Source organism: Vigna unguiculata, chromosome 10 (assembly GCF_004118075.2).
Source record: "Vigna unguiculata cultivar IT97K-499-35 chromosome 10, ASM411807v1, whole genome shotgun sequence".
In the NCBI taxonomy this organism is placed as follows: domain Eukaryota; kingdom Viridiplantae; phylum Streptophyta; class Magnoliopsida; order Fabales; family Fabaceae; genus Vigna; species Vigna unguiculata.
In genome coordinates, this window is record NC_040288.1 from 3205282 (window position 1) to 3232292 (window position 27011).

A 27011-nucleotide genomic window follows, 5' to 3' on the forward strand; every position below is an offset into this window, starting at 1 on the left:
TTGCTTAAAATAATAAATATTAAGCTATTGTGGTGTAGTGGTGAGCATTTCCTGACTATCATGTGCACGACCTGGGTTTGATTCCCGGCATAGTTAAAATTTTAGGTATTTTTGAATTCTAATAAAAAGTCATTGGACAGTAGAGATGTCAAAATGGGTCTCAACTCGTGAGCCAACCCGACTCAGCACGGGTTCGAGTCGGGTTGGGTTGAGAAAAATTCAAAAACTTTTTTGAAAGTGGGTTGAACTCAACCCGGCTCACTTAACCCACGGGTTAAACGGGTTCGAGCCGGGTTGAGGGTGGGTTGACCCACTTAACCCACAACAATTTTTTACAATATTTTTTTATTTTTTTAATAATTATTTACTATTTCTAATTATATAGGTTCACAATTTCATATTTTTAAATGTTAGAATGTTGCTCAATAATATTTGAATAGTTTGAATGTTTTATTGAATAGCATGACAGAAATGTGTAATATTAGCCATGTTTTCTTGGACTATATGGACACTTTCTTGAAAATATTAGTTCTTGATTTTATTGTGATTGTCATCTCATGGATTATTTAAAAAATTATATAAATATTTTGAATACTTAAAAATAAATACATAAATAATTTTTTTATGTGCGTTGGTGAGCCAACCCACTTAACCCACCAACCTGTGGTGGGTTGAACCGAGTTGCAAAATTTCTAACTCATCATAAAGTGAGCCGGTTGGGTTTCACTCATTTTCAACTCGGCTCGTGGTGAGCCAACCCGTGTGAGCCAAATTGGCTCACTTCGACATGTCTATTCAACAACAATAACCAAATTAATTTTAATAACCACTATACAAAATAACTAAACTTCATTTCTTTTACTCTTTAATCTGCAGTTTCTAACATTCCAGCTAATTTATTTTATGATAATTAAGAAATTAAGAATATTCTAACATAAAAATAGAATATCAAATTATAAAGTTATACAGATACAAGTATGAAAAATTGTCAGAAATTTTTATGGTTATTTGTTAAAAAATGATTGGAATCAAACGCGCTCTTTGATTTGCAGTTTATAACATTCCAGCTAATGTATTTTATGATAATTATGAATATCCAACTTAAAATTATTAGAATCACGCTTAGTATGTATAAACTGAATTTTAATAAAAATTAGAAAAAACACAAAAATTTCACTGTTGCCACAGTTCGAACCCAGTCATACGAGTGACAAGCAGATAATTACACTTCACTACAATTTGAAAATCAAGAAAATTAATCCAAATTAAATATAGTTGGTTTTTGTAAACTGAATTTTAAAAAAATTGGAAAAATAAATAACTTCGCCCGTTGCCGGGATCGAACCGGGTCGTCCGCGTGACAGGCGGAAATACTTACCACTATACTACAACGACTTGATGATTAACAATTAAGACTATACATATTTAATAAATATTTAAATTGTTTATCAGCATTCTTAAAAACTGATTTCTGTTTAATTTTTACAGAGAGATCTTTGAGAGATTCTTTCGAACCTGAATTTGGTAATATTCTTGCAGTATTCTGTGTTGTGTATTATACAGATTCTTATAATATTGAAAATTAAATTTTTATTTCTATATTCGTTTTCTCTTCAAAGTTCGACTAATTAAATTTGGTTCTTTCAAGGGTCTAAAATGGGTTGCGTGTTAAAATTTAAAATTCTTTTTAAAGCTTTAGAAAAACATTATTAAATAATATATTTTAATGAATGAAATATATCAATAGTAACCATGTTTGTTCTTTAGAAAATATTTTATACAATTTTACTACACTTTTTCATCTTTATTGTTTTGTGATTAGGTAGTGATTGAAGTTGTGTAAGTGCTCCGTTAAATCTCATGCCAAATTTTTTTTATCATTCTTTCGATTATTTTTAATTTCATCTAGCATGAAAAAAGAGAGTACAAAGGAATAATTTTTCCCATTTTTAGCATAAACTTACTTTTTTTTATTAATAGTAATAAAAATAAATATTAATAAATAAACCTATATTTCATTGTTCATATAATTTTTTTTTACTTATTCCATCTTTCTTATATTTTATTTCAATAAATCTTAAAATAGTTTCATGTCCCATTTTTAAGTTATTTTCATATTAATATATTAACATATTATCTTTAAAGCAATAAAACATTTTCACACAAAAGATGGCTAGGAACACTAACTCATTCATCGTGATGTCTTAATTTTTTTGTTTATTTACTATTTTTTTTCCACCTTTTGTTGTTTTTATTCGTTTTTTTTTAATTAAGTTCTATTTTGTGTTAAATTAATTTAATCCAATCATTTTGGTTAGTTTTTTTTCACATACTAATGCCATCTTTTTGTAAATATGATTTTTAAATATCATGTGTCACTTTTTATTAGTATTTTTTCTCCTAATTCAATCTCTACCTTTATTTTTTTTACTCAATTGAATCCTAATTTTTTTAATTTTAATTATACCTTATATCAATGTTAGATTTTTTAGAATATATAAATTAAATCATTCTACCTAAATATTATAATTAATTTTTTTAATTTAATTTTTTTTAAAAAGTGCTTATTTGAAATTATAATTTTTAAAAAAAATTAATGAAAATTTTCTCTATCTATTATGTCTACTATGGCAATGAAGATTATTATTGGCCACACAAGCCAACTCACCCTAAACAAAAATATAAATCTTATCACCTAATCACTCATAAGGTAAATTATCTTCGCACGTACTTAGGATTTTATTAAGTTCAATGACTAGGACCTCCTCATCACATAACAAACTTTACTCTACTTGAGCATGAATAGTTATTAGAGAAAATATATCTCCCAATAATGAATCCTTATGACATTGTTGTTGGAAAAAACCCCCGAGAATCATTTTATTATTAGAGAAAAAAAATAAACAAAAGGAAACACATAGACAACTTTCCCATGCCCTTTGACCTCGAGTACATCCACACTATCCAAAGCAATAATTTAACCCAAACCTTACAACACTCTTATTACGAGAGTATAAGAAATAAGAAGATAAGAAGACTTAAATACAAACTTGAAGTGTCTTTGACTCGGGGCGAGGAACATCATGGACTTAGAGCCTCACTAACACCCACCCCTTGGTTGTCCTATGCAATGTGGGACTTTTCAAGGCATGTTATTTTCATCAGTCCAACATTCTCCACCCTGATTAAAATAAACACATCTTCATTGTTTGTACCAGCAATCATACTCCACCATAAGGAATCAAACTATCCCAAGAATTTCCACTTGGAATCAAACCATCCCAATAATTTCCACTTGAAATCAAACTATCCAAAGAATTTCCACTTGGAATCAAACCATCCCAATAATTTCCACTTGAAATCAAATTATCCAAAGAATTTCCACTTGGAATCAAACTATCCAAAGAATTTCCACTCGGAATCAAACCATCCCAAGAATTTCCACTCGGAATCAAACCATCCCAAGAATTTCCACTTGGAATTAAACCATTCAAATAATTTTCACTTGGAAGCAAACCATCCCAAGAATTTTCACTTGGAATCAAACCATCCTAAGAATTTCCACTTGGAATCAAACCATCCAAAGAATTTCCACTTTGAATTAAGTCATCCAAAAAATTTCCATGCATCATGCATCAATGCTAACCAATGCCCGTGTATAATCACCACACACCTTGCATAAATATTAGCCAATGATCGCGCATAAACACCACACACCCTTCGTCTGACGGAACCATGCCGCAACCTATGACGCAAAACCACAAAACATTGCGAAAAGAAACAAATCGCACTTTGCAGCCATCGTGCCATTTGACTCCCTCATTGGAGACGCAATACCTGTCGTCGTAACGCATGTTAATGTAGCACCACCATTGACTCTCGTCGAAATAGATATGTAAACCACAAAGCACTTCCTCCACGCACATGCCGCAAACTGTGACTCCCACAAATCAGATCTCCATCGTACATGACTCACCAAGCCATGCGAGCACCAACTGCGATGTCCTATGCAAATCCAGGAGCATCTTGCAACACGCGAACTCCACTACATATCCAACATGACTCATAGTCCTTGTACCACCACGAATCCAATTACATATTCACCGTGTCAACACAACACCGACAATGATCCTTCCATCTAATTTCTTATTGCAACTTCAACAACCAAGGATGATTCTCCAACAATAAGGAATTAATCTTTTCTGATGTAGAACATCATACTACGCTGCAACCACAAAGCATACTAAGAAAAAATCCTACCGAACCATAACTCTTGATACCATTGTTGGGGAAAACCCCTGAGAATCATTTTATTAATAGAGAAATAAAATAAACAAAAGGAAACACATAGACAACTCTCTCATGCCCTTTGACCCTGAGCACATCCACACTCTCCAAAGCAAATTTAACCCAAACCTCACAACGCTCTTATTACGAGAGTATAAGAAAAATGAAGAGTCAAATACAAGCTTGAAGTATCTTTGACTCGGGGCAAGGAACATCATGAACTTAGAGTCCATTATATAGTCACTAACACCTACCCCCTTGGTTGTCCTAGGCGATGTTGGACTTTTCAAGACATGTTATTTTCATCAGTCCAACAATTGCAAACACTAAAATATCACCATTTATAATTTCTCCTTGAAATTCTTTCATCAACAACACAATTCATGTTCATTATCATATAGTCAACTCAATTTATAGAATTAAGGACTATAAAATCCATTTCAAGTATACACAGAACATCCAAAGCAACCAAAGCAACAAAAATAAGAAAACGGGGCAAATGGTGTTATACATAGAGTACATCCAAAAGGTGAAAATCATTTCTCTAATCACAAACTTCAAAACAAAGATCCCACCAGTCAAAGTGAAAAGTCATGTGTCTAGGATCAATTGTCAAAATTTCAGCTTAATTGAACGGTTAATGAAGCAGAAATCTTCATTTTACCTAGAGGACACAATGCTAAACAACTGGGTAGCGCCCAACCAGAAAGTGGTGCCCAACACTGATTAATTTGTAAAAACTAGCGCTCAACGTTGCCATGGTGAAACGTTGTGTCAGATATCAACAATATCAATTTTAGATTTTTAGAAAATTAGGACCTATTTCATAGCTCAAATTGGTACTCCTCCTTTAGGTATTGGTCTAAAATAGTCTTTAAATCATAAGAGTTTGTGGCAACTTGATCAATAACTCAAATCCTACATTTTCTCAAATTCCTTCTCAATCAATCAACTAATCATACAAAATTCATTAAATAGTTTTATACCAAAATACCCATACAATTAATGATAATTACCAAACTCAATCAATGACAAATGTACACATATCAATCTTTATCAACTCACTCACATAGACAATACAAATTAGTTTCCCTTACCTGACCAAACTACACAAACAACCTTAAGAAAGCTCAACACCTTTAACTCCATAAGATGATATATGTACACATAGACACATCACAAAGATGATCAGGACATACCTATGATCACCGATCATTAGAGAGTCATCTTGATGACTTAAACGACACATGCAACCAAAAAAAAATTGCATGCAAACCAAAACAGAGAAAACCCACAAAAAACAAACAGAAGTTCAATTTACACGGTTGAAGAAATTTATCGAACAAAAAAAAAGAACTCACCAAGAGGATCATCATAGTGGTCTCTAATCTTCAAACAAACTAGTTGAGAAAAATAACTCTTAGAGAGAAGTCAAAGAATTTTAGAAAAAATGAATTTTTAAAAATGATATGTTTTAAAATAATAAAACTCGTTTATAACAATTCTATTTATTCTAAATCTTTTAATATTAAAGTAATGCATGCTCAATATTTTTAAACTTTCACTTTTAAAACACTATTTTATAAGTTCTTATAGAAACACGATACAATATTATTTATACAAGATTTTTTTTAAGAGAAGTATTAGAAACATTTTTTTTTCTGCAAAATACGCTGAGAAATAATAAGAACACATCTTGTAATGTTGGTCGGAATTTATTAAAAATTACAAAAAGAAAATTTATAGATCCAAAATTGTATTTAATGCATCTGTGTTATTTTTGGTTGTCAATAAATTCTCACCAATAAAAAACGTGTCAGAAAGAGTTTCAAGCATTCCTCTTTTATTTAGTAATAACATAGTATCCGAGACTAAGCAACAATATAAGAATAAAAAAAATATATCGAGTTAAAATAAAATAGACATGGATATTAGTTTTATATTTAGTTTTCAAATAAACTTATTTTTAGCATGCAAATTTCATTTATAATTTATTTTTAAAATGATTAAAAGTATCAATATATCAAAATGAATAAATGTAGAGATTCAGAAAAATTTATAAGGCAACTTCCACATAAATTTTTACTTTCTTCTTTTTATAAGAAGACCGTTGCAATTTAGAACTATAGATTCGGAAACCTATGTTCAATTGTACAATTTAAAACCTACTCTTAGAAAAATCACACTTCTTAATTGTACAATCTAAAAAAAAATACAATTAAAGATATCCAACGTTAATTTTAATTTTTTACATATTCTCATCAAGTACAATTAAGTGCTAAATGAAACATCTTTCTTTTGTTTTAGGCTCTCTATTTTCCGATAATTTTTCTTTTTCTTCAACGCAATTATTTTCCCTGTTTCAAGCATAACATAACCACATTATTAATTTATTCTATATTAAAAAATACTTAAAAAATATTTAAAAAATCTTTAAAATTACTCTTCATCTTTTCTTAATTATCCGTGAAAATTAAATAGCTTGTTAGAATTATTATATTATTAAATAAGTAAATATTTTTTAAATTAACTTGATCCAAACTTTATTTTTATTTTTTATTCATTTATTTATGTATTTTTCTCTGAAAATGTCTCACTTTTACTATTTTCTTTTCTCTAATTCCCTTTGACTTGCATCACAAATCCACATTTCCTCGCTCCTTCTCTCTCTGCCCCGTCATGTACAACTTCTGAGTTCCTTTTCCCATCCCTCAAATTTTCTTACAATCTCTTTTTCTCGGAGGTTGGCGACGTTTTGAACTTGCTGTCGGTGAGTTTCATATTCTGCATACGCGTTTCTCTTCTTCTTCTTCTTAATTTCATTTTCCCAATTTATTGTGTTAGTTTGTTAATTTGGTTTAAATGCTTTGTGTTTGATGCAACTGTGTTTCAAGTTGTTGTAGTTTTCCTTTCTTGTTATTTTTTACATTGTGTGTGCACAGAAAAACGAGTGTTTACAGAGTTCCCGATCTTTGGGAATTGTGGTAGGATGATAGGATGATGTTCATGATTGTGTGAGAAATTTGGGATGTCAGTAATGTGGTGAAATGAAATGGGTTAATTTTGAGAGTTTGTTTTGTGGTGCTAATTCGATGGTTATACTCATAATTGTGTATTGTAATTTGTAACGAAGTTTATGAGCATAGTTCTTATTATACAGAGAAAGTCTGTTTCATTCAAGAGATGAAGGTGAATTCAAATGATAAATGTAACTGCAAAACTAATGATAGTAGCTAAACTAATTATTTATTCTATATAACAGCAAACTTAATATGACAGAAAGAAATTCTGTCATGCGAAAATGTTATTGTGTATACTGCTTTGAGGTTTGTTGTTAGAACAATATACCACTATGTGTAATTGGCTTGATGATAAAAGTGAAAGGGAGGGAGGGATAAGTAGCGGGTTTGAGTATTCCCATTAACAAAATCTAACATATTAATAAATAACATTTAAAAAAGGAAAATTGTGTGCGTGTACTTGGGGTGTATTTGGATTATAGCTTATTGTGGTATATTACTACCTTCTTTTAGTGGTTACTGAGAGAGCTTTTAAGAAAAAAGTTTTGGAACAAAGGATCATGTAGTTATGTGTGAAGTAATGTATTGTGAATTAATAAAGATATGCTTTGCGCATTGAATAAGTTAACTCCTTGGTATTTGTTTCCTCTTGAATCGTTCCCTGGTACGAAGCCGATCATTCAGAAACCTTGATTTGGACCTGAATAAAGGGATCGTATGAAGGAATTTATTGTTAATAATGGATTGAATCAACTATCATTCAATTGCAGGTTATTTTGAAGGGGACCTTGTGCAGGCCATTCTATGTCTTCTGTTACAAATTCTTCACATGTACTACATAAAAATGATGGGGTTCCTGGCCAAGGCTCTAAGATTCTAGGAAGGTAATAAATTGATTCTTATAATACAATTTTTGACAAAAAAATCCATCATTGTCGTACATTGACCCTTTTTAAGATTGTCATTATGTTCTGCAAATGTTGTGTTCATTTTCATACTTTATTTCTACATTTTTTAAAGTTTAAAAAAAAATGATTGTTCTAATCTCTAGTCCAATCAACAGTGAATCAGTAAAATTTTGACCTTAAGTCTCCCAAGCATGGTTACGACCTATCTGGATTTGTTAAAGGTCTTGGACATTCAATGTCATTTTCTTAATAATAAAAGAATACACTTTTAACTCAAAAGTCTCCTAAAGTGACAATTGTTGTTTGGAAGTCCCCTGATATTGGGTATATTAAATGTAATATTGATGGTGCGACTTGTGTGAATCTTGGATTGGTGGCTTGTGCTAGTATTTTCTATGGTAGCAAAGGTGAATTTGTGGGGGGGTTTTATTCCTTTCTTGGCAATGACGTTGCGCTTAAGGCTGAGCTTCTTGGAGCCATGTTAGTCATTGAGCTTGCAGTAATTAGAGGATGGAATTCTTTATGGTTGGAAAGTGATTGACAGTTGACAGTTGGTGGTTGAAGCATTTTGCAATCCTTCCATGGTTCCTCGGTTTAGCTAAGGAAGATGGAAGTGTTGCGTGGCTTTGTGTAATATTTTGAATTTGAAAGTTCCTCACATTTTTAGGGAGGGAAATAGATGTATTGATAATAGACATGCTAATTTGGGGGTTGAGTTTAAGATTGAGATCGTGTGGCCATGAATGCTAGAGTATAGATTTTCTTGTGTAAGTTTTGATTTTTCAGAAATAGGTTTGGACTGCTAGAGTATAGATTTTCTTGATTCATAGGTTTTGTTTAGGTCCTCCCATGACTTTTTTTGTATTGTGGTTCCTTATTCTCTTGTATATACGTATCCTTGGGAGAGCAGGTGATTGGTGAGATGTGAAGTGTCAACCTAGTCGGGATGTCATATTCTCATAGTGATGCTTTCTTGAGTGATACATTATTAGAAGAAAGGTCTACACTTTTAACAATGAGTGTATTTACAAATAATTTGGAGGAAAAGGGTTCCACCTTAAGGAAGGTGATGTGGTGTTTCTGAGCTATCTTGAAAATTACAATCTGTTATGTTCAAGTTGTGATGTAATAAATTTGATGCTTCCATTGTAGGCACAATTTTGAAACACAACTGACTCAAAGAAATTTCAAAAGCAATGATGCACAAAATCACATCCAGGACCAAGATGCCACACCAGCCACGGTAATAAAGTAAACTAGTAAATTTTATACAGGAGATTCTGGCAGAAAAAAAATGCTAGAAGGCGTCACAATGCATTCATGCATTTTTTTTTCTTTGAAAGATACAAGGTGCTTCATACAATTCCATCATATTTTAAGTTTGTTTGTAGGAACTTTATTCACGAGCAAGGGGGCAAGAAGAGGAGATCCTCTCCCTCCGTGAACAGATTGCTTTTGCCTGCATGAAGGTACAAAATATACACGTGTCAGTTATGTCTATTTACATCTTCAACTTTTGAGGAAATTAACCAAATTTAATGGAAGCAGGAACTGCAGCTGTTGAATGAGAAATGCAAACTGGAGAGGCAATTCTCTGAACTAAGAATGGTTAGTAAATGTCTTTGTAAATAGTTATATTTTAGCATCTTACTTATATAGCATCAGTCTTAAACTTTGAATGTTACATTTCTATTAGGCAGTTGATGAGAAGCAAAGTGAAGCTATTTCATCTGCTTCTAATGATTTGGCTCGAAGAAAAGGTTATCTTGAAGAAAATTTAAAACTTGCTCATGATTTGAAAGTAAGTATTGTTTCATGATGATATCAATATTTTATTGACCCTCTTTTCATTATTTTATTGTGTTGTTGCTACTTTTATGGCTATTTATTATTGGTAGAGATGGAATGCTACCATTACCTATATAATTAAAGTTAGCTGGTGTGTTGATTCTCTACTGTGGTTGTTGATGTCGATTAATGGCTTTCTATTTTTATTTGAATTCATTTTAGAATGGACCCAAAATAATCTCTGCTTAACTTAAAAGTTCCCAATTTGCACACTAATTTTATTTCTGCTGGTGCAAGTATAAATTTTCATTAAAACGCCTAAAAAAGTTAAGTTGAAAGAAATTTTGATATAAGAAACAATTTACATCAAGAAAGATTTAATCAGGTTACACTAATCATTTGGTTGCTGTAGTGACACTCTCATGGACTTGGTTTCAATATGACAAAAACATATGCTGTAGTTCCCGTTAGGGCATATAGGGACTAAAACTTTAAAACCAAAGAATCATAGTTACAGCAGGAACCAATGTGTTAGATGGAGTCAAACTTAATTTTTTCCCATGTAGGGACTGATACCTAAATAAGTGTTACCCATAGGGACCAAATGATTATTTTAACCATTTAAGTACCCCAAAAGTTATACTCATGCGCATTGGTTCTCAGGAGACTGTTATATATTTTTATGTTACATACTCACAAAATTGAAAGCCTGTTAGGCCTGAATAATGCATAAACGGAACAGTAGCTAATCATGATCTATGGCAGCACATTGCCTAGACCTGGGGAGCAGGATTCTGTCACTATGCAAAGAGCGATTCATCTCTGTTTGGTGAAGTGGCAGGGTGAGTGTAATCCACTCCTGGAGCGGTTTCTCATCCACTACAGTGAATATGTCATTTTCTCTATCCCCCTCTTTGTCCCTCTCTCATTGTTCCATGCTATCTATCTCATGCAGTAGCTGCACTTATAAGCCAAAACCACCACATGTTGACATTGGTCTGTATTATAATTAAAAAATATTAATAAATATATTATAGCATTAAGGGAGAAATAAAAAAATATTGAAACTGCATATTCTAAAATTATATGCATCATTCTAGTATTTTTATAAAAGAGAATAGACCACTAAATATTTTTAATGATCTATTAATTGTTTTACTTTTTGTACTTTGTTTCTCCATAGTGATGAATACAATGATATTGTAAGATTTTAAAGAAGAAATATGATTTAAATTAATTTTTAAAAGTGTTTGCTGATAAAACTTTTAAAATATAATGAAATTTAAAAAGAGTTTGAAAAACAGACTAGTTGTTTGAAAACTTTTAAAAACTTTAACAAGAGTTTTGAAAATGCTTTTTGACTTTTAGATGTTGTAAGCACTTTTTCCTGATTATCTACTTTTGTTTTGTTTAGATATACTATCAGATTTTATTATTAATTATGAACAATGACTAGTACACGAATCTTGAATATTTTTTCTCTTTTGAGCATATATATGTAGTAATAATTGTTTAGTAGGTATGCAATATATTCAAATTGAAGTCTATCCATTTTGGGGGTCGGGCACTCCATGCTGCATTCCTGGATTGACTACTATGGAAAGGACAAACCATCATTCTTGTGTCGTTGTGTATATGTAAAATGGGATATTAATAATGAAAACATCTTTTCATTTACTAGGTTATCAGGTTAAGGTTAATAAAAACGCATTTATTAGACAATTATCTTCCGTCACATTTTCTCTCAAATGACAAAAATTATCTGGCCAATTTTTGGGCTTTGAGCATTATGAGCTTTATTATTAGGTTAAGGTATAAAGACAAATTCATAAGGAAACTATCTTCCATCCTCATTTCTCCAAAATTTCCAAAACTTCCTCTCTTTGACAAAATAATCTTGGCCACTTTTTGGGCATTGAGCAATATGATCAAACCTAAGAGGCAAGAGAACATCAAAATATAACTTCCAGAATCCAACTAGAGGCATGATTGACCTCCAGTGTCCATAGATTGGACAGTACATTGTGACTGGCTGGTGCTCAAATTGATATTAATGTGTAAGTGAATAACCTAAAGAATAGGCATAATGTAGGAATTCATCATAGTTTTCCAAACGTTGTAGCATAGTATAGTGTAGTCAGTACAGTTCATTCCTGCAGAAAATAACTAAACAAATTTTAAAGCCAATATTAATGACGCTTATGGAAAAGAAGTAAAGTAAGATAGAATAAAATAAAATAAACAAAGTAAAGCAAGATTAGTGAAGGCTCAAACAAAAGACACTAAAGATAAGGTTAAAAAAAGCAGTATAACTCAGTACATGAGAATTCTTTACAGTGGGTTTTGGGAAATGTAGAATTATGCAGCTTTACCTTATGACCAAACAGATTAATTCCTTGATTTGAACCTATGACCTCCGAGTCACTCGGCAAGTACCTGGTTGTGCTGTGCCTTGGAAGTAAAATGCTAATTAGTTTATGGAGATTAGATACAATGTATAAAGACAGACTAGTTGAAGGAGAATGACTGGAACTTTCTTTTTTCTCCTTCTTTCAATGATAAAAAAGGTCAAGCATTATAATGAAGAGAATCAAGTGATTGAAAAATGGAATATTTTATTTAAATGTCTTGAATCTCCGATATCATCCTTTCCTTCACTGTTTTTGTTATAATTATAGAAACAAAGAGTTGATCCTATATAATCAGGAATAACTAGATTATATATGCATTATTAGGAATATTTTTATTTATTTTCGTATCATATCTTTGTTTAGAGGATATTAAATCTTTCTATTTATTGTATTGATTCTTTTTTCTCAATATAATAAAGCACCCATGCTGTCACAAAAACACAGTTTCAGCTCAATGTTTGTTTCTTAAAATGTAATGATGTTATATATTTTATTATTATTTCTTTGTGGATACCCAGCTTTAGGGTTAGGGTTTAAGGTAAGGACCTCACCTTACTTTGTAAATCCTGCATATACATCAATAAAAAGCAAAGCACTGAATACACTGTATTTCCTCCATATTATTTATTCAAGTCTGTCTTCCCTAGAGTTTAACAATTTTTATATATGTGGAGGACCCTGCTCTATCCCTAAGACGGCTCATTGATGGCTCTCCCCTTTTGTTCTAGTTCTCCTCTAAATGATTTTATCTTTGATGGCTCCAATTACTAACTTACAAAGGAATGTATTCTCTATTACATTCGTCTTATCATTACTACTAAGTTTCCCCATACAGTTCTTTAGGCATTGCTTCTTTAGTTTCTGTATTAAGTCACTGCCAAATATATGTTTGATTGGTCTATTTTTATAATTGGGCCATCTTCTTTTGAGCATAGTTACTCATTTACTAGTGGTTGTGTGATGATGTTGTACTGTTTATGGTTGAATGTATAGCCTGGCAATGACGTCATAGCATTTTCTTAGCTTTGCAACAGCTGCCAGAATCACCTTGTTCTCATTTGTAGTTCAAGTTCCCTACATTACTGCATTTCTGAAACAACAAGGATTTATTTCTTGGAATCTTCATTGAGTCTTCACTTAATTGAGCCAAATCTGTTATTAAAAGATCTAAAATAACAATGATCAATTCATTATAGAAAAGATATTTTCTCAAATATGTGGTTGAAGTCATATATTAATAGAGATTATTTCCTTAATTATACAAATCAAGCGCTAGTTATATGCTTATTTTGCAATTGATCAAATATTATATGGATTTGATACACACACATAACTTTCTTTATTCCTGAACTTCTGATTACTATTCTTGATGTACATGTTCTTATAGGCTGTAGATGATGAGAGATATATCTTCATGTCTTCTATGCTGGGGTTGCTTGCTGAATATAGTCTTTGGCCTCGTGTTATGAACGCCTCTTCAATATCTAGCTGTGTAAAGGTATGAAATATGTGGTCTTGTATATGATAGGTTAAACATTATAATGCATTGATCTTTGCATGTCTGTACTCGTGTCATGTCACTTGTTTCATGAATTCTTAAGTGACCTTTGAATGCCAATTTTTTTTTGAGCTGACGAAAAATTCTTGGACATGGATTAAGAAGATTGAATGATCCTGAGAGCATAAAGCATTCATCCGCTGACTGTTGATATGTATTTGGTGCAGTGTGTATCTTTTTGTTTCGGAATTTTATATTTTGGTACATATTTGATTTATAATGGGCAGATTCTGCAATTTAGTTTTTAACAACAGAGAGAAGAGATGCTCAAGGATTGTGTTAATACATATGCAAGTTGATCATTTGATCCGACAAATTCGATACAAATTCTATGTGTTATATATTTTTAAGATATTGTTAGTTACAATATCTTATCCTAGTTACAATATTGTGTATTTGGACTAACCCATATTTTCTGGTATTATTCTTTATTATAAATATATTATCCTATGTGTATTTTCTTCACAAGGGGGAATTAATCCTATACTAGTTTTCACTATTCTCACACTTTGGATAACAACTTTTCCTGAATAAAATGACAATCAACTTCGATGTGTTTAGTTCTCTCATGAACACTGGATTGGAAGCAATGTGGAGAGTAGTCTTGTTATCACAATACATTTTCATTAGCTGAATATTACAAAATTCTGATTCTGGTAAGAACGTAAGAACTGTTTTACCATATAAGCTCACAAGTAAGAGATGACATGCTCTATACTCAACTTCGGTAGATGATCAGACAACAACATTTTGCTCATTACTTTCCAAGAAATAATATTTCTCTAAGCAAAACACATTATCTTGTAGTAGAGCATCTATCCATAGGATAACCAACCCAATCAACATCCAATAACTTAAATTTTGGGTATTCCCTTTATCTTCATAAAGTATCCTTGCCCTTGAGCTTTTTGAGATATCTTAGGATGCGAATGACAACATTCGAGTGATCAATATATGGTTTTTGCATGAATTGACACAACACCAGCTGCAAGGACATTCTGATCTAGTAATAGTGAGATAAATAAGTTTCTAACCAGTCTTCTATATCTTCTGGATAAGAAGCTTGTCCTGTTCTGCCATTAATTTTTTATTTGGATCCATGGGGTAATTACTAGTTTACAATCAGACATATATGTTTCTTTCAGGATATGAAGAGCATAATTTCTTTGAGAAATTACCACTCCTTTGATTGAGCTACTTCAATGATTGCATACATGCTCCTTTAACTGATGAATTTTAGGAAACATCATTTCTTGTGATAACTATATCATCCACATACTTTATTAAGTATACACATAGAGTTATGACAATAGAAAACAGAGTGGTCTGCCTCGCTGGATTTCAGTCCAAAGGATTGAACAATGTGGCTGAACTTTATGAACCAAATATGTGGAGATTGCTTGAGACCATAGAGAGAGCGGGATAGCTTACAATTCCTTTAAAACACAATTGAACTTCCCTTCTTGTGTTTTTCCTATTTCGAAGCATGTTTCTTGAGAAAGTTTGGTAACCTAGAGAAGCAAATAACAAGATAGTATCCTATTCTAGTGCAAAAAGATTTATTTTGAGCCCTTGCTCAAGGTGTGTGAAGGTTTGGATGAAAGTTATATTTGATGACCTTAAATTAAAGTTTGACATCCTATACAATTATATTGTGATAATAATTCAGCCATGAACATTATAGTACAACATGATATGACCAAACATATTAAAATTGACATACATTTCAATAAAGTTAATCTTGATAGAAGTGGTTACAACCTATGTCCCTAAAAGATTTTAGATAGCAGACATACATCTCACTAAGGGCTTCTTCAAGGCAGATTTCAAGACCTCTTATTGGGAATGATTGATATTCATTTACCAACTTAAGGGGGAAGTGTTGTAAATTAGTATTATTAGGATAAAAATATCCTCAATATTCTATAGTAATTGGAAGAAAAATATTTAGAATCTTCCTATTCATTTAACATTTTATTTCCTTATTTTAGAGTTTAATTGTTACAAATAGAGCTGATGGGAATGTAATTCATGTAATTGTGATCAATGAAATAATTCAGTATTTCCTTACACAGTTAGGTCCATCAACTCAAATGAATGATGACAATTTATATCTCTTCATTACATTGTTCATAATGATGATGAGCATTGGGGGAATGAGTTGGTTTTGATGATGATCTCTCTCTTAATTGGGCAATTGTTTATGAAGCTTTAGGTGTTAGTGAGCCAATAATTTATACAAGGAGTAAAGCAAACATAAAGAAAGCACCATCAAGTAATGGTATTGGTATGGGATCTTCTCAAGCTTCCAAAAAGGAGGTGCAACTTTGGCCTCAAAACAAAGCAAGGGCAAAGAGATGATTCAAGTTGTGGGTTGATGATGAATTGGAATTTGATAGTTCTAACTTTGAGTCTAAAAATATTGAAGAGGACGAGGGATATACGTAGATAACATCGAAGATAATTATGTTGGAATTGAGGAAGAGCTAAATGATTAGAAATCTAAGATATTTATCTTATATTTTGTTATTTAAGTTTTGAACTTGAAATTTGTGGTGTTTTTGATTGATGTAATTGTTATTTGAATTTCTGGAAATAATATTATTATTAGTTATGATTGTCTCTTTATTATTCTTGCTTACACTTATATTTTTGTATTTTTTAAACTATCTATCTATCTGTTCCTATCTCGATTTCAAGGATCAAGATCAAGAACGAAGTACTCTTTCTCACCCTTCAATATCAACAAGTACCCGGTATGATTGATTTAGTATTTGCCTATACTGCTTATGAGAGAAGAAGAGAAAGAATGAGAAAAGTCATTCTTTCTCTTCTCTCAAAAGCAGTATAGGCAAATACTAAATCAATCATACTGGGTACCGATTGATATTGAAGGGTGAGGAAGAGTGCTTTGTTCTGATCTTGATCCTTGAAATCGAGATAGGAACACTTTCTATCTACCTATATATATATATATATATATATATATATATATATATATATATATATATATATATATATATTGATATAGGATTTTTGGGTCCCCTAAATTTTCCATTGTTCGATATCTAGTTCTTGATAACACGTTATGGTCCCTACATTGGGTCCCCTTAATTCTTTAGATATTCTAAATTTTTTATTGGTCCTTGTCCAGCATTTACATGATCAATTACAATGGAGGATTCGAAGTTCACATGTAAGTTTCTGCACTTTTGATGATTCACTACCGGTCTTCAGCATTATAATTTGTGTCACTATCTTGGCTACATCCTTGTGAAAAGCAGTGTTAGAAATCTCTACTGAAAATTATAATATCACATGTTCATAGTGTAGAAACGGATGCTATACATAAAACATTGTTCACATTGTTGATTACATGTTCCTTGCTTCATAAATTTAGGCAGTCTTCATATCTAGAGGCTTCTTTACATAAATATGTGCTTTTACTGTATTCTCATTTATTTTTCCACCTAGTTATTCATTTTAATATTGTTTCCATTATATGGGTGATAAATATTTCTTGACGTGCATACTTTCAGTCGCATAATTGATTTATCATTATAGCTCCTTTTGGTTCATGCTTTGGTTTAAGTGAAGTCTCTATTTGATTTTGTCAATTTGCAGTCAATGGTTGATTGATTATTTAAAAGATCAGTGGCTACTCTTTTGGACAGGATAGAATTGGAGAGTTGAGCTCTGTGCTAGAAACCCGTGCTGATAACGGTAATCATGTTGTTGAAAGTCCAGGTTCTGGAAATTTGACAAGTCACAATCATAATGATTTCATGGTACTATTGGCATGTAATTTTCTTTCATGCTTTGTCCTTATATTTTTGTGTTTGTCATCTTATGTTTTTGTTTTGTCCTCATTAATTATAATTTAACTTAAATTCAGTTTCAGCATAACTCTCCCAACAAAATCTTATCGGTAATGAACAAACTCATCAGTCAACAAGCAATATGGCAGGATATATGCACCCAGCACTTAATGCAGATGTAAACTGGTCTATCAAAGCATTCAACTATCAGCAGATTTCTAAGGCTGATAGGTTCGTATTGTTTGTCCACTTGTGATGTTTACTAGTGAATATACCTTAACTGTCAATGGTTAGGAGCAATGTGTAGCATGGCATCTTGAGCTGTAGTTATGGGTCTGCAAACACTCATGGCCATCTCGTATTCTTTAGTTCCATCGGCAGTCTGAAAAGATTATTGGAAAATGGTCAAGAAATTTCGACTGGTGGTTTTTTGACCTAATATGATGGGAAATGTTTACTTCTATTTTACCATTTGTCTATCTGCACTTTCAACTTTGACAGACACATTTACACACACAATAGAAAAGAGGAACCAACTTGACTATTTGATCTAACTTGAATGTTCGTGATCAGAAGTTTAATTTTAAGGTGACAGCTATTTAGAGAAGTAATGTGACTTTACAATTTTATGTTGATCATACTGTATGATCCTATGGATGGATTTGTTCAGGGAGGTATTCCCGCATGGTTCAATTGATAAAGTTGGAGTGCAGGACAAAACATGGAAAGAAATTTTGTTAATGTCAACATGTATCAACCTCAACCTGAACTGGATGAGACGGCTTCGTCTGTTTCTGAGGGTAACTCATGTTTTTTATTTTAATATATATATATATATATATATATATATTATAATAGATAGTATATCTTTTTGTACTGACGACTGATATTTCTAGATGGCCCTGGCATTGAGAATTTCAAATTTCTGGTGATGCTATTCCGGGAGAAAAGCTTCTTGGATGTGGATATCCAGTTCGTGGAACTTCTCTTTGTATGTTTCAGGTGAATTATCTTTCCATTAATTTTGAAAACTTGGCATATCGTCCATAATTTCCATCTCTATTATTTACTGATATCGCCATTATTCTTGGCTTCAAACCAGTGGGTTCGGCATCTTGAGGATGGCACTAGACACTACATTGAAGGTAGATTGGACTTATACCTCTGGTCATTTATGTTTGGAATTTTATGCCTGTTTTCTTAGTGGACTGTTCTAATAGAAGTTTTAACATAAACATGATAATTGCTTTTCATCTATGTTTTTCTTGAATCAGGAGCCACAAATCCAGAGTATGTAGTTACAGCTGATGATGTTGATAAATTGATAGCAGTTGAGTGTATTCCAATGGATGATAAAGGCCGTCAGGTTTGAAATAAATTAGTTACATGCCCAGTCTATCATATATGTTGTGTATGTTATTGATATACTTATTGCCATATCTATGGATGCTATAAATGCATCGAGTTTTATTATTTATATTAGGATATGCTTGTTGGATAAGACTTTGCTATCATGTTGCAAAAGCAAAATATGGAATTTGTGTTTCAATTTTGAACCTATATTAGTCTTCTACGCTAAAGTTTTGTGATTCTATATTTATAGAAGAAAATTACATCAGAAATATTTATATAAGTTAATGCTGACAGCTCATAAGTATAACATATAACAATTTTCCAATACAACTACTAACTACCTACAGTAAATATCCATTCTAACAACTACCTATATTTAATACATATTCTAATTCTAACACTCCCCTTAAACTGAAGCATACAAATTGTATGTATCATGTTAAGAACAAATAAATTCAATTTGAGGTTCCTTTAGAGATTTTGTGAACACGTCTACAAGTGGATCATTGGATCCGACAAATACCGTACAAATTTCTTTGGACTCTTGGATTGAATGGTAGTCAAGTTCTATGTGTTTAGTCTTCTCGAATTGGAAGTAATGCAGAGAGAAACTTGGTTATCACAAAATATCTTCATTTGTTGGATCCACAATTTTAATTCTTGAAGAAATTGTTTCCCTATACAAGTGAGACACGCCATTACCCTATATTTCGCTTTAGCACTAGATTGGGCACCCAAATTTTGTTTCTTGCTTTTCCAAGAAATAATGATTCCTCCAATGAGAACACAATACCTTGTAATGTCTATCCATAGGAGATCTTGCCTTGTAAGTATTACAATACCCAAATATTTGGGTATTCTCTTTATCTTTGTACAACAGACCTTGTCTTGGAACCTTTCTAAGGTATCTTAAGATGCGAATGATAGCATTTCAATGGTCAATACAAAGGTTTTTGCATAAACTAAATATAAACACCCATTACAAAAGATAGATCAAGTTTAGTAATAGTGAGATAAATAAGTTTCCCAACAAGTCTTCTTATCAGAGAGAGGTTCACCTTGATCTGCCATTAACATTTTATTTGGATCCATAGAGTTATCTACTAGTCTGCACTCAGTCATGCATGTTTCTTCCAAGACATCCAAAGCATATTTCCTTTCGCAAACTACAATACCTTTCTTTGATTGAGGCACATTAAAGCCTAGAAAGTGTGAGACTTCCAAGATCTTTTGTCTAACTACTACATATATTTAATGCATATTCTAACAAATGAATAGTAGACTTAAGTATAATGCATAATTGAGCATCAATTTTCAACCAATGAGAAAGTGAAAAACAACCCTAAAAAATGTAAAAAAGTTTTAACCAACTTCGATCACAATGAAAGTTGCTGATATGGGAAGAGGATGGAGAAACAAGTCTAAGAATGGTGGTCAACACTAGAGAGGAGTCCTGACAACCGGGGAAGCAGCAGTGACAAGGGCTTGGGTAGTGTATCGGAGCTTCAATCATCGTGATTTTTGTGGCATAGTGGTCGCTTGTCCAGGATGATCACAACCATGGTGTCATCGGTCCAAACGGTGGTGGCGGCAACAATAGTAGTGACAGCAACATGACAGGGGTACCAAACTGGGTGGTAGTAGTACAGGGGCGGCCAAAAATTCCCCTGGGAAAAAAACCTAAGAATAATGTTGGGAATTAAAAGAAAAGTAGCAATTTCTGGAAAAAACATTTAGCATAGTGGGTTCACCAGAAGCAAGAATTAAACCTATCTCTAGATACAATGTTAAATAAAAGAGAGAGAGAGAGAGAGAGAGAGAGAGAGAGAGAGGCATAGGCTAAATCCCTAATGTGTGTAGAGCACATAGGGTTACACATTTATAAATAGGAAAACACAAAAAGATAGGCCTAAGCCCATACATCTAACACCTTTGACTTTTCCTCCTCTTTTTTAGCATAAATCTAATAGTCTTCTCTTTGAATTTAAGTATGGCTCATTCAAGACTTGATATATTTGAATTTACACTTTTTTATACAAAATATATAATGGAATTTGCATATATGTCTCCTGTTTAGTAGAATGTTATTCTTGACTTACTTTTGTCAATTTTTTCTTTGTTAGGGGGAACTGGTGAAGCTTTTTGCAAATGATCAAAACAAAATAACGTGTGGTAAGTTCATTTGCAATTTAATGTATAAGACCTACTTTGCACTTTTTATCTATTTGATGCTCAGTAATATTTTGATGGCCTGAATTAGATTACTACATGTTAGATATTGTAGAGTTGAGTTAGGCTTAAAACCCACTTCTAACATGGTATCAGAGCCAAGTTAGAGCCTATCCTAGCGAACTTTCTTGGACATTTTGTTTCACCCGATATCGGGCCGCTAAAGCGGACCACCCACTAATTTCTTGTCCCATGCACGAGATGAATATACCTCGGCGTAAGGGGATGTGTTGGAAGTCCCACATCAACTAGAGATAAGGTCAATTCACAATATATAAGTGGGTGCAATCCTCACCTTACAAGCCGGTTTTGTAGTGTTGAGTTAGGCTTAAAACTCACTTCTAACATAAGGAATTAAATAATTCTCAAATCCTTTAAAATAAGAAAATAAAAATATGTTGAAATGAATAGAAAGATTCTAAAGAATGTTTTCCTAATTACTATAGGGATATTGAGAATATTTTATCCCAAGAATATTTTATTTACAACACTCTCCCTCAAGTTGATAAATGAATATCAATTATTTTCAACTTGCCTACAAGATCCTAAAATCTGCATTAAGAAGCCCTTTCGGTGAAAATGTCCACTATCTGAAATCTTGTAGCAACATGGGTTGTAACCACTAGACCCCTGTCTCAAAACCAATCCAAACCAAATCGCAAAAATTGGTTTGGCTTTGTTTGGTTCGGATTTTTTACGTTCAAACCAAATCATAGTTGTTATGGTTGGTTCAAATGTATTTTATCCAAAAATTGAACTAAACTGCACCACGAAACACCCCTAGTTCTACCTTCCAACTTACCTATTGAGGAGATTAAGTACATATTTTCCCAAATTTTCCACCCGCATTAGGTGTAGGTTCAGGTGGAGGTTCATGTGCAGGTTCAGGAGGTTCAGGTGCAGTTTCAAATGTCCTATTTGGAAGCTTGAGAGGCTCATCTTCTCTTATATTCTCCCCCTGAAGATAAGGCTGCTTGAAGTAGCTCTCTTATTTATTGTAGGTGACATCTCTTGACATAAAGAATGTTTGGATGGTGGGTGATAACTGTTGGAAGTCCCACATCGACTAGAGATAAGGCCAATTCACAATATATAAGTGGGTGCAATCCTCACCTTACAAGCCGGTTTTGTGGGTTGAGTTAGGCTTAAAACTCACTTCTAACAATAACATTTATATCCCTTTTGCATGGTTGAATATCCTTAAAAAACACTGTAGTTCTAGGATCCAATTTTTTCCCCTTCCATTACTATGGACATGCACAATGGATACACACCCAAATATTCTAGGTTGAAGTTTATTTGTAGAGTCTAGGTATGGATAGAAAGAGAATAACTTCCATGGGACTATTTGATTCTAAGTAGTAGTAAGAAGGGCTTCCCCCAAAATTCTTAGGAAGATGATATTGAAAAAGTAGAGCTTTAGTTTGTTCTAGTAAGTGACTGTTTTTCTTTTGAACAATCTCATTTTGTTCAGGTGTGTTAACACATGAAGATTCACGAATTATCCCCTCTTTATGACAAAAAGAATTGAACTCAAGATTAAAGTAGTCCTTGGCACTATCAGATTTAATTCTCTTAACATTGACTTCAAATTGATGCTTAATCATTGTGACAAATTGAATGAAAGCAGAACTAAGCTCAGATTTTGTTTAAATAGGAAACCCCAAGTCACCAGGTACAATCATATATAAAGGTAATAAACAATCATATAAAGGTTAAAAAGGAAATCATATATAAAGGTTATAAAGCGTTTAGCACTTGACATATTTGGGACATTAGTTGGACTCCATACATCAATATGAACAAGATTAAAAGGGACAAGACTCCTCTTGTTTCTAATGGGAAAATGTACACACTGTGGTTAGCAAAGTCAAACACCTCATGATGGAGACTCTACACATTTAAATTATTAAACAAGTAAGGAAAAATCAATTTACAACTAGAAATGAAGGATGTCCCAGTTGACAATGGTATAGTTTATCTTTCTCTTTACTGGTCATGGTGGATTCATATGAGGGAGTGGCTCTTGATAGACTGATTAGGATCCTCCATCAAAATCCCGGTAGCTAGTCACACACTTAAAATGTCCAATACTCGATAGTGTATTGAAAATTCTACATCAAATTAAGTTATTATATAGAAACAGGTGCAAGCCTTATCTACAAGCTAATTTATGAAGTTGAGGTAGGCTTAGATTCACTTTCTAATAGAGCCACCAACTCTTGCTAATAAAATTGCATTATATTCATGCAAGTATGGTATAATATTTGTGATATTATTATAGTATGTTCTCCTTTAATGTTCTCTAATCGTAGTTTTCTTTCGGATTACTTTATAGATTCTGAAATGCAACATGAGATTGACACATATCTGTCTAAAGGAGAAGCAATATTCAGTGTTCTACTGTTGGTAGGTCTGGTTTATTTGAAAAACCTTTTATGATCTGATCTTATTCATTATATCTATGCATAATTTGTGGTTCATGATGTACATTAAGAGTTCTTGAGCAATCCAATATATCTCATGAACCAGCTGATCTTATCTTTTACATAACACAAAATATCAAATATTATTAAACAAGGTAGAAGAATACTTAATTGTACACAAACGAAAATCTCCTTTCAAATAACCTGAAACTGTTCCATTTGATAGGTTTGGCATTTCGGATCTTTATTAGTCTGCTAAAATTAAGTTCCAAGAATTTTGAAATCTACTCACTTTTTATTTTCTTATTTGGTTCAATAGTATCTCTTGTATAAAAATATTCCATGTTCTCCTTGCATCTTAATATGCATCCTTACTTTTTCTTGAATTATTTGCAATAGATGGATTCATCCGAGAATTGGGAACGAGCAACCCTATACTTAAGACGATCAGGATATCAAATTAGAATTAACGGTACTGAAGCTACAGTAGTTGCTGAGAAATTCTCAAAGGACTTATCGGTATGTCATTCCAACTTCTAGTGGTACAAATAACTATCATAAGTGCCATTAGTGTATTAATTACCAATCATAAATGTATAAAACCATGTACACCACTTCCTAGGAACTTTATTCATATCATATAACAATTTGTGCAAACAAATGTGATTGGAATACCTAGAGTGGAAATCAATCTGCCCGTCATTATATTAATTTTTTTTCTCTATTACTATATCTTCCCGTCATTATAAATAATAATACTCATGTTTCTACATGGAATACAATTACAAAAATCCTTTTTATATATTATATCATTTCTTGGGTTCAATCCCTCTCTTTTTCCTCTTTTTTTTTCTTATTTGCACAGTCAGTGCTTACGTGACTTACATCACACTTGCTTTATGGATTTTCGTCAGATTAAGGTTCCCTCTGGTCTCTCAGTGCAATTTGTGTTAACATGCTCAGATGGGTCTTCTCATCCTCTAAGCACATATAGTGTCAGGTAATAACATTGTTGTATTTGGCTTTAACATTAGAATGTTTGAAGGATATTGATAAATATCACTGGTCACTCCAAAAGTACCCTTCAGGATGTCTGACTTAAATTTAGTATCCAGTGGATGCTTCATTAGGTAAAAACTGCTACTAGATGTTGTATCTGTGATGTCATTGAAAAAAATTAACAGTATTATAATGCTCTTTCATCTGTCTTATCTCATCGTGTAGCTGATAGTTGTTTTTTTCTTCATACCAATTGTTCCAAAGTTTATTTACTTTCATCTTTGATATTTATTGTGCTCAGCGGTTATGCATCTGGTTTCAATTTCCAGCACGACAAACATAAATAAGAATGTTACTGTATTTTACAAACATGATTAACAGTGTTCATTACCCTTTTCTTTGTAGAATGAGAGACACACTTGTGTTAACTATGCGATTCTTCCAGAGTAAGGTATTCCATCTGCTGCTAACAATTGCCTGGGCATCAATTATCAATGACATGTAATATTAATCCTATTATTGTCAATTTTAGTTGTAAAGATGTAAAGGAGTGGCATCGAAATAGTGTATTCAAATTATATTAGCAATACAATTTATAGCGTCTTTTCTAATGGTTAAACTTAGTTTTCTTTTACATGGTCGAATTTTAGCCTTCCTCCATCCACTGATAACATTGCTCTTTGGTGACCTTTTGAACTATAATTCTCACTGGACCTCCCAACACATATGCTTGTCTAATTGTCAGTCCCTAATTGATCTACCTCCCCAACACATATGCTTGTCTAATTGTCAGTCCCTAATTGATCTACGTAATGAATTCCTCTTCGTAAGATAAGAATCTTTTTTTTATCCTTCAGAATTTGAAGACTGGTTTTGCATGCAATTCTTCTACATCCCCTAAAAGCTGTGTTATCAGATGATACAAATATGCAACTTTCATGATTTAAATTTGTATCATTTTTAAACACATCGCCAAGTTGGTTGATCATTTTCAACGTGATGAAAATGTGTTACGGCAGGTTCAATGACTTCGTTCTTGCCTTTGACTAAACTGGAGCATCATGCGCACTTCATTTACCAATATACCATAGTGGAACCATTCTGATACACTTTTTTAACAGCTATCTTAAGTACAGTTTGTTTTTTCCTTCTGACTCATTTCGCATTCTCTTGTAGTAACTGCACACTAAGTTTTATCGTGGTTTTCAATTATCCTTTTTACTGTCATTTTTAACATGTTCTATGCGGAAGTGTTTTAAATAAATTCTGTAATATTGTGTGCTAGCAGTGTTTCTGACAACATTTTGGACCCTGTTTTGGTGGATAGGCATTGGATGACAAAAGGAAAGGGAGAGCATGACCTCAGATTGCACTTCTGTATGGAAGAAAATAGAAATTACTGCGCAGATGAAGATTTTACTGTCATTTATTTATCTATTTTTGTAATGTAATATCCATGTGTAGTGTACTGTTGTAAAATCATGAGTGTAGAGGCTAAGAAGGTGTATCATGCGAAGAAAGTGAAAACAGTGTTAACATTTGTTTAACCTAAGTTAACAAGATAACATCATGTGCCTGTGATTGTGGGTAGTAGAGGGAGTTTCAGTAGTTAAATAAGTGCTATAGGTTCTGTTTAACCTACCCCGCTCAACTTTTATTTGTTCATGATTTTCTCTTAGTACAGAAACAATAATTTGTAGCTTCAAATTTCTTGAATTATTAAGTCGCATTTTGTTTATGCACAAGAAATGTGTAATATGATTCATGTTAACAGATCGTTGGAACCATGTTTTACATACACAGGTTTTCTTCCTGTACTCTGTAGTCCACACTTTTCTTCTTGCACCCTATAAATGTATTTGATGGACGAAAATAATTACTTGAAATCTTTGACACATTTTGAGAAAAGTTATATGGGATATACTATAAAAAAAATTAAGGATAACGCGTTTTGGATAAGATTTTGTGGGGTGAGAGGCGTTTCATATATATAATTTGAAATAGTGTCAAATAGGTTTTAGATTATCTATTTAAAATCAATCAAATATCTTTTTAAATAATTATTCTAAAACAGTAGTAAAGGACGTTTAAGAATGTAAATTTTGAAATTATATAAAATAAGTATAATTTACATAGTTTTAAATAAGGCATTTAGAAAAAGAAAAAAACAATATATTTATAAGAATTACAATAATTGTGAAAAAAATTAGTTAT

At 32.3% G+C, this 27011-nt stretch overlaps 1 pseudogene; it reads left to right on the forward strand.

Moving 5' to 3' along the window:
* Positions 1–6916: 6916 nt before the first annotated feature.
* LOC114166964 lies at positions 6917–26248 on the forward strand (annotated as a pseudogene).
* Positions 26249–27011: the final 763 nt, after the last annotated feature.